Below are 10,544 nucleotides of genomic sequence, written 5' to 3'. Positions count from 1 at the left end.
CTAGAACACATGTAATATTCAGTCAAGTTATACTGACTCCTCATAGCCATAGGTGCAAACTAGAAAAAAACTTTGAACACTGCTGTTTGTCAACCTCTTAGTCAGCAAGCAGTTGACGATAGCAGAGACCACTAATACGTTGTCCTACACGCACAAAGTTCCTGCCAGTGAAACATGTCTCACATCATACGACTGCTTCCAATGGCCTGCACTTTTGACAATATGCATGATGGATGAAGAGCCTTATGTTGTTGATGCCAAATCCGTACATGACCATCCACGGTATGGCGTAAATAACGTGACTCATCCAACCAGCACACCTTCTTCCAGTCTTATAATGTCCAACTTGCATGCTCTTTGCACCAATGAACCTTAGTTAGGAGAGGTTGCTGTAGGAGTCGTCTGCTGGTATAGCCAATACGTGCAACGCATGGTCATGCCAGATATTGTTCTGGGTTGGCCCATGTTGTATTGGGTAGTTCTCTTCAAGAGTGCTGTGCCTGCATGAGTTGTTGGATCCACCGCTCATCTTTGACATCAACCTTTTGCTGACCTTTGCAGTTTTACTGTCGAGTCGTCGTAGTAGTAGTAGTAGTAGTGGCATGTGATGCAAGAAAGCAAGTGTATTTGCTTATGCAGCATCAGCCAAAAAAAAAAAATTCACGCAACCATTCCCTCTAAATGTTTGTTCAGTTCCTCCTTAAATTTATTTAACCTATCAGCTTCCACTACAGATGGAAGTTTGTTCCAGCAATTAACCACCCACTGGCTAAAGGCAAATTTTCCCACATCTGTTCTACATCTTTCTTTAATTTGAATTTATGACCCCTTAGTTTCGTAATCTGAACAAGTGGAAGAATCCCATAAGAATTCAGCATGCTCAACCCATCCAAGGCCTTATACACCTCAATCAGATCACCAGCCACTGCAATTTGCAGAAACTTAAGCCTCTCTTGGTAAGAGGATCCCTTCATTCCCCTCATCAATCTTGCTGCCCTTCTCTGTACACGCTCAAGCAAATCTACATCCTTCCTAAAATGAGGTCTCCAGACATGCACGCAGTACTCAAGGCGTTATCTGACTATTGTCTTATACAGAGGTACAATCACCTTTTCCCTGCTAGCAAAATTCCTGTATATCATTGACAAAACCCCATGATCTGCTCTGGCAGCCTGTCTCAGAAAACTTCATATCTGACTGCACAATTACTCCCAGGTCTTTTTCAATTTCTACCACCCTAAGTGTAGTACCACACAGTTGGTACTTTCCTCTGGGGTTACTTCCACCCATATGCAGTACTTCGCATTTGTCGAGGTTAAGCTTCAGTTGCCACTTCTCAGCCCATCTGCCCAAATTTTCTAGATCCTGTTGTAGTAGCACACTGCCATTACTGTCATTAACAACCTTACCAACCTTTGTATCATCTGCAAACTTCAACACTAAGCCTGATATACCTTCATCAATATCATTGATAAATATACAAAACAACAGTGGACCCAACACCGAACCCTGTGGGATTCCGCTAATAACATTGGTCCACAAAGAGCAGCACCCACTGATTACCACCCTCTGTCTTCTCCCACTTAACCATCCTTTTATCCATTGTAGCAATTCTGCTCCAATTTGTACAGTAGTCTTCCACGTGCAAGCCTCAAAAGCTTTCCTGAAATCCAAGTATATGATATCAAAATTATTTTTTACATCCAGTTCCTTTGTAACCACATCATAATAACCAATCAAATTTGTCAGACAAGACTTTTCCTTAAACCCATGCTGTCTGAATTATTGCTGCAGTCTTGTCTGGATGATCCTGCAGTGCATCTTTAACCAGTGACTCCATTATTTTACCTGGAACAGAAGTTAAACTATTTAACAGAAGTTGTTTGACCATTTTGATGCCTGTCGTGGTACACTTTAACAACAGGCACGTCCATAGCCAGGTGGGAAGGAGCAGCAGTGTGTAGCACACACTTCTTGATTAGACCGGGGTTGGAGCCCATCACCACCAAATACGGAGGATGCAGAAAGGTCAGGGAATGGCCACTGCATATTCCTGGAGCAATATGGCCTTAGTTCCTAATGCTCCTAAAAACCAAATAACAAACACCCCACCAGTTCAGTCATTTGGGAAATCAAGGCACCAGTTTGTTGAGCACCTACAATCTGTCCTTTATCAAAGTCTGATAAATCCTTCCTTTTACCCATCACGCTCGGAATTTTACTACCTACTAAACCACTGACACCTTATCTATGCTATGTAGGTTGATTAACTGTGCACTCTCGTACCTCATGTGGTCAACAGGTCACTTTCAGTTTTCATAGGGATGGTCATAATTCAGTGATCACTCAGTGTGCAATTTATATGCAAAGTAATGTTAAATGATAAATATTATTTAATATAGGTTTCCATGTACAATTTACAAGTTGGCTTTGCATTAGCAATGCTCACCTAATACCTTGTGGGTCACCTACTGCCCATAATATAGCCTATGTCTTGGCATGTATCCACAAGGTGCTGCAGGGTGTGCTAGGCATGCACAATGTGTCCAGCAATACTCACACATTGTTGGATGTAGTAGCAATATTAAATATACTTTTTTGCAGTAGGTGCCAAACATGCTGAACTGGATTGAGATTGGCAGCTATGGGAGAATGGATAATTTATTGTCATGTTCCTGAAATCAGTGAACAACCTGCTAGGCCTCATGGTATAATACATTGTCTTGGTGATAGACTCTATGGTTGTCTGCATACACTGTAATCATGAATAGGTGTATTTGGTCAGCGACAACAGAAAGACAGGGGTTTCCATCAAGTCTTTGATTAATGATCAGGAGACCCAGGGAATGCAACGAAAAGTCCCCAAACCATAATACCACTACCTCCAGCCTGAACCCTAACAGTACAGTCAAGTGCCATGCATTATATATTGCTTTCTCCAAATGCAGATACTCCCATCAGCATAAGTTGGAAACAGGATACATCAAAACAGGTGACAGATTCCTGCCTGTTGGTGCCCGTGCAAGGTGCAGTTTCTTGTCTTGCAGTAAGCTTGGGTACCTGACAGCCATCAATTGCCATAGCCTCTATGAGCTAATATCTGGTGCAGTGCATGTGGATATTCGCCTTGCTATTTGTACATTGTACTGGGTGTTTAAATGGGACATGTTATTTGGTCTTTAGGAGCATTAGCAACTAAGGCCATATTGCTCTGGGGATATGCAGTGGTCATTCCCTGACCTTTCTGCATCCTCCATATTTAGTGGTCATGGGCTCGAACCCCGGTCTAATCAAGAAGCATGTGCTACGCACTGCTGTCCTGCCTACCTGGCTATGGAGGCGCCATTAAATGGGACATGTACTGCATTGTTGATGTGTTATGAGACAAGACCCACAACATTCATCACGGGGTTTACTACACACAGCTTTTCACAAGTAACTCTTTGGCCGGTTGTTTGACTGCTGTTGAGCTAGTCACAGTAATCTCATACCACAGAATGGCAGCAGTTAAACATGTTGACTGTTGTCAAGATATTTTAGCACCATAATCATTTCTACATTTAAAGTTGGAAAGTTCTTGATGCTGACCCATTTGTCCTCACAGACACTCAAAACCTGATCAAAATGTGTAAACTACAATCCAATATCAACTCTTCCCTATTTTGAGCCTTCGCCATCATCACAGGCCAGTTCCTTCCTACCGAAGGGGAAGGGAAGATGTTCTAATACAAAGTGGACTCAGTGGATATGCTGGTAGATGTAATTTCACATTCAGCAAAACTCTTTTTGCACTCAGACTGCTTTTGATAAGAAGCTTGACCCCTCCATTCCCTTCTGTCTTTCCTAAATACATTGCCACCCTAGCAATGTTTCAAATGATGTTTCAGACATGCATTGAAATTTGTATGTAAAACATATGAATTGCTCTGCATATATATAATCTATAAATCTCCAAAAATCTATAACAAAATATAAAAATAATTATAAAATAAAAAAAAAAAAATGAAATAATCCCTAAATATTTAACATTTTCAGAGTTGTTTTGTCAACTTTACATTACTAGATAAAATTATTAATTCAAACATAGTGTGAAACTTAAGCAAGAAAATGTAATAAAGTTATCAATTGATAATAAGATAAACATTAAAATTTTAGAAATAAAAACATGAGCAAGTGAAATAATCATTGAACAAGTAAAAAAATTTAATTCAACTGTGAACGTATACTACATATTTTGTTGTTTTCGGAGCATCAGCAACTTGGGCCATATTGCTCCATGTATATTGTCTGTAAATCACGTGTTCTGAGGTCGATTTTCTCTTTTTCTGGATGAAAAACCTGGGTTTCCAGAAGAAAAAACTATGCTACCCTCTCCTGAGACCATCTCGGTCACATTGTGAAATATGCCCATAAAAATCCCTTGCATCAACAGGATTCGAACTGTTCTTTTCCACCTGGTGTGGGAAAGAATGGTGATTCTACCAACTGTGCTACCCATGAGGGCATATATTTTGTACTGTGCCAGATGTTGCCCCATGCACTGGTATCATTTGACATACTGATAAATTTTATGGGTATACCCGTATGGCAGGAGTATGTTCGAAACTAGTAAGGATCAAGGATTAGAACTTACTTTCAATATAGGGTGGCGGTTGGATGCCACATAAGAAGCCATTCTATGTGATCAACTGTGACGTGTCTGAACTACCTAAAATCATCTGTGGTGGATCTTGCATCTTTGAATAATTAAAAAAAAAAAAAAAAAAAAAAAAAATGTCTGGGACATCCTCATAAATTTGCAGAATGTGTTCAATGAATCACAAAGATGGTAATTTGGTTCTCACACATCATCTGAAAGAAACATCCTAAAGCAGATCTAAGAGGACCTAGGCCCACATGTTTGTATGTGTAAAACAATCTGTAAGGAACTTCACAGCTTTGAGTTTAATGGTACAGCAGTTGTGCATAAGCCCAATCTTATAGTCACATCCTGCAAAAAAAGGCATGTGGAGTGATGAATCTTGCTGCACAATGTTTCATTACCTTTGTATCATCTGCAAACTTCAACACTAAGTCTGATATACCTTCATCAATATCATTGATAAATACAAAACAACAGTGGACCCAACATCGAACCCTGTGGGACTCCACTAATAACATTGGTCCACGAAGAGCAGCACCAATTGATTACCACCCTCTGTGCATGTATGGATAGAGAAAGTGGCCATAGTGCACTTCCTGTTGGAGTGTATCATTTCAACTGTGCAGTTTGATGATGGAGGCAATCTGATGGTACAGACTTGGTCTGTTGGTGACAATACCTGAACCATGTACCAGGGCATTTTGAACAATTATATGCTACCAACAATGGAGTACTAAAAAATGAGGCTCTGTCAATATTATCACAACCAACTCTACATGTCATATAGACATGGTTTCTGGATAGTGATATTTAAATTTTTTAGACTAATCTGCATGAAGCTTGGATATCAAGCTCAATAAACATCTGCAGGAAAAATTTTAAGGCTGAGTTAAGTTATCAGAAAAAAAAAAAGGCTTCCGAACTAGCTCTGGCAGCCAGCTGCTTTAAGTATTAGTGGCAAACAATGCAAAAAAAGGCAAGCTTATACAGCATCAGCCAAAAAAAAACAAAAAAACTTCCCATATTCATCTGTAGGCAAAATTCCACACATCTATTGTGCAAACGATTCTTTCTTAATTTGAATTTATACCCCCCCTGCTCATGTGCTTAGTCTGAGCAAGAGGAAGGATTCCACTGTCACTGAGCTTACTCAATCTATTCAGCACTTAAATATCTGAATCAGATCTCCTTACAGCTGTCTAGTCTCCATATGCTACAGTTTGCAGGGCTGAAGCCTTTCCTGGTAAGAGTACTCTTTTCTTCCCCTCACTAATCTTGTTGCTATTCTCTGCACCTGCTCCATCAGATCCACATCCTTATGCAAATGAGGCTTCCAGACCTGTATGCAGTACTCAAGATGCAGCCTAGCCATTGCCTTTTGCAACAGGACAGAGACAGACTGGGTCAAAAATTCTTACTGGTGAAAACAAAGAGAATGTATCGGAGGTCAGAGTGTAATACTGAAAATCACACTGGCCTCCGACCCTGGTAAGTTTTATGGCAAGTCCCTCTCTGTAACAAGATAATCACTTCCTTATCCCTACTGGCATAATTCATATATATCATTGACAAAACCCATTGGTGACCCTACAGCCTGTTTGCACTACTCAGAGAACTAGAAATCTGACTGAAGAATTACCTCCAGATCTCTTTCATTTGCCACTATTCTGTTGGTACATTAATCTAGGATTACTTCTACCCACATAAGTACCTTGTATTTGTTGATGTCAAACTTCAACTACCACTTTTCAGACCATCTAAGCTATCTAGATGTAGATCTTCTTGCAGTAGTATTATACCCTGCTAACCTTTGTATCATCTGCAAAATTTAGACATTAAGCCTGATAAGCCTTCATCAATATCATTAATAAATACTGAAAACAGCCATTTGCTTCCACTTCTGCAAAAGAAATGGAGGGCATTATGAGAGATACCCCACGCAAAGTTTGTAGAAAATATGCAAAGGAGGATGGAGTCTGTGACATATTAGGTTTTTGAATTAGCCCTTTTTGCAACTACCTGTGTCTTGAATATATCTGGTCATAATTTGTTTTTTAAGATTTTTTTTATCCTGCACATTTATCATTAACACAAACTACTTTTCTTTTAAGATGAACAGATTCTCGATTACAGTATAAATATTTTCCATGAAATGCTGACGAAAACCATAGCTGTCTGCTTTGACACAGAAAAGAACTACTCTTCGGTACTTCAGGATGTGATGTCAGATGTTTTTCGTACAGAACACTTTCTGCACATCTTCGTATATCTGAATCAGCAAAAGGATTACAATCACATGATTCGGCAAGTAAGGCTATTTTAAATATGGATATTACATCCTGATAGTGATTTCAGTATTAAAATTTATAATTGCTTCTTTTTCTGAATTAATTAAAAGACTGTGCTTTTAGCTTATTATTTACTCCTGCTTTTCCCATTTTCAGCTTGTATAATTTCATATTATTCTGAAAATAGCCTTTTATTTAAAATATCAGCATATGAGAAAGACTGTTTGAAATACATCTCAATACAATTTACTTAGCACCTCGTATAAAATTAAGCATTTATAGTCTCAATTATTAAATGCATGCCTTCTTCAAATCATAATAAAAGCATAATTTTTAAAATTTAGACCTTTGTTGAAAAAAATGCATTCATTAGAAATACTTAGGCATGCAGCTTTGAATAAACACCGAATACAATGAACGATAAATGATAAACATGTATGTTGTTGTTGTTATTTTGGTTTTTAGGAGCATTAGCAACTAAGGCCATATTGCTCTGAGATATGCGGTGGTCAATACCTGACCTTTCCGCATCCTCCATATTTGGTAGTGACGGGCTCGAACCCCGGTCTAATCAAGAAGCGTGTGCTGCTCCTTCCCACCTGGCTACGGACGTGCCCGATAAACATGTAAGGTGACCCAATCTTCTGAAGGTGAAAGTAGGATCCCTCCTTATAACACAGCAGAATAATTAAAGGATTGTTAACATTACAAAAATTTATTTATATTTTTCTCAGATTAGCAAAAGTGAGGAGTAATAAATAATTATCTTACAGCCAATTAATTACTAATTAACTAAAATATATAAAAGTAATTGTTTTCACTACACTGCATGTACCTTTCTGAAGTAATATTCACTCCACATTTTGTAATATTTTATAATAAACAGCAGATGAAAGGCAATATGCATTTCAGGCTCTGTAATTTAATAAAATAAATAACTGTAGTACAGTGATACTGCATGCATTATGATTTTTAAGAAAATATGTGAGAATGCTACCTCCTTTATTAGACTAGACAAAGACAGAAGCAAATTTAAAATTGAGAAAGGAGTTCGACAAGGAGACACAATATCTCTGAAGTTGTTTACAGCTGCCCTTGAGGAAGCTTTCAGAAGATTAGACTGGTTGCAGAAAGGAGTCAATGTGAATGGAGAGTACCTAAACTATTTCCGATTTGCAGATGAGATTGTGGTCATAAGCCACAATCCCAAAGAATTAGAGGAAAATCTTATGCAGAGTTAGTAAGATTTTGGACTAAAGATGAATATGGCTAAAACAAAAGTAATGATGACCAAGTATGCCACAGAAAGGGTTATAATGATTGAAGGAGCAGTAATTGAAAAGGTGGAGTCATATACTTATCTGGGACAAGTCATTAGCTGTAATAATGATAAATGGCTGAAAGTCAAGGGAAGAATAAATTTTGGATGGATAGCATTCAGGAAATATAGTCACATACTGAGGAGCAATATCCTAGTTTGTCTGAAATGTAAAATAATGAACCAATTTATACTCCCCACCATGACTTATGGAAGTGAAACTTGGGCACTCACCAAAAGAATGGAAGAGAAGCTGAGAACTACACAGTGAAGAATGGAACGAATTATATTGGGAATCAGACTGTTAGATAAGAAGAGAAACACATGGATTAGCCAACAAACTCAAGTAAAGGACATCCTTATCAAAACTAAAGAACTAAAATGGTCTTGGGTAGGACACATAGCCTGAAGACATGATGGCAGATGGACTAAGAAAATAACAGAATGGTACCCAAGAGAAGCTAGAAGAAAACCTGGAAGACAATGACGGAGATGGACAGATGAAATTCATGTGTTTGTCGGTAGTAAATGGATGGCCATTGCAAAAAACAGAAGGAACTAGAAAGTTGCTGGAGAGGCTTTCATCCTGCAGTGGATTGAAAATGGCTGACAATGATAAGTACAGTGTTAATACTTTCATAAAGCAATTTTACTTATTCCTGAATTTTAATAATGTTTCTGCATTATTAATATAATAAGCAATAGTAATAATTCACAATTATGTAAACTGATAAAAATAAATGAGCAAAAAGCAACGGCTTTTATGAGCAAACTGAGCACATTTTGTTTCTGCATAACACTCATTCATTCCTCCAATCACCGCATGTCCTTTTGATGCTATATAAGCTTGCTTCCTTGCATCATCTGCCTCTACTAATGCTAATCCACAAATTCCATGTGGTTTCTGGTCAATTTATCTATTTTGCTGGACAAAAAACCAGTTTCTAGTAGTAAAAACCATGCTATCCTCAGCTGAGACCCACTGACTCAGCCACAGAGTGAAAAAAGTCCACAAAAGTTCCACATATCATTTACAGGATTCGAACCTGTGCCTTTTCCCTCAAGTAGCAGTAATAGCAAATGATCCAGGAAAGCGAGCTTATATAGCATCAGCAAGAAAAAAAAAAAAAAAACACTTATCAACAGATGGAAGTGTGGAGGAGATGGTGATAACAATGCTGTGCCAAGTGGTCAGAGTGGTAAGTAAAATCTTTATCTGAGGGAAATCTTAGAAATCTGTAATTACATAGCTGTAGGAGTAACTGATTTACATAAGGGAAAGAGCCTGCAAGATAATGGAAGAAATTCAGGTGTATAAGTCGACCTTTGAAGCACAAAAACATAATATAAATTTTGAGTTTAACTTATCTGTTGGGTATAAAAATCCAAAACTTGCATTAAAGGCACATGCTTGGTATTCATATTAATGGGAAATGATGCAAGGAAGCAAGCTTATATAGCAGAAGCAAAAAAAAAAAAAAAAAAAAACCACTACTCACTTTATCTATCAATCCTCTCAAATAATTTGTCTAACTTTTTCCCCACTACAGTATGATCAAAATAATGTGGATTTTTTTTAACTTCTATATGATGGTTAAAATTTAATGATTCTCCAGAACACTACTTTAGCTCCTTCCCCCTTTATAGAATTGTAGGATTGCCACTAATATTGTATGTTACACCCCCCTGATGCATTTGCAAGCTCTTGAATAATGGATATAATTCCTTCAGCATCACTGATGACGACATGATAATGTTGCACGAGCCCAAGATTTGGCAAAAAGCTGTGGTCTCGATTTTATTTTCCCTGATCCAGTGTCAGCTTAAGATTTCACACTGTTACTAATGGAACAGTGAATGACTCACTATTCACAAACTTCATAACAGTATGTATTATCTAATTAATCAATACACTGTTTTTTCATAGAAACCATTAATTTAAAATGGTTCTATAGCAAATTAATGATAAAATATTTTCTAAAAAAGTAATAAGTATCAAAAATGGAAAAATCAACAGGACAACAGCTCAATGTATATATTTAAAATAACACACAATAAAATATTATTATAAAAGAAAATTTACCTCTTAAACCTGCAAAGTCAAATGATTTACATCCTTTAATCTTCCCAGAAAGTCACTTGACTCATTCCCACTCATGTATTGTGCAAATATTGTGAATTTTCATAGTCATTTTCGGCCTGGATATAACTGTTTACCTGTAATTACAGTCCAAGCCTCTGAACTGCAGTTCCCGTTCTATTAGATGGATTGTGCTTATGGATCCAATCATAGATG

Source organism: Mastigoproctus giganteus, chromosome 6, assembly GCF_048544385.1.
Source record: "Mastigoproctus giganteus isolate SK-2022 chromosome 6, ASM4854438v1, whole genome shotgun sequence".
Lineage (NCBI taxonomy): Eukaryota > Metazoa > Arthropoda > Arachnida > Uropygi > Thelyphonidae > Mastigoproctus > Mastigoproctus giganteus.
Note: the sequence above shows the minus strand (reverse complement) of the source record.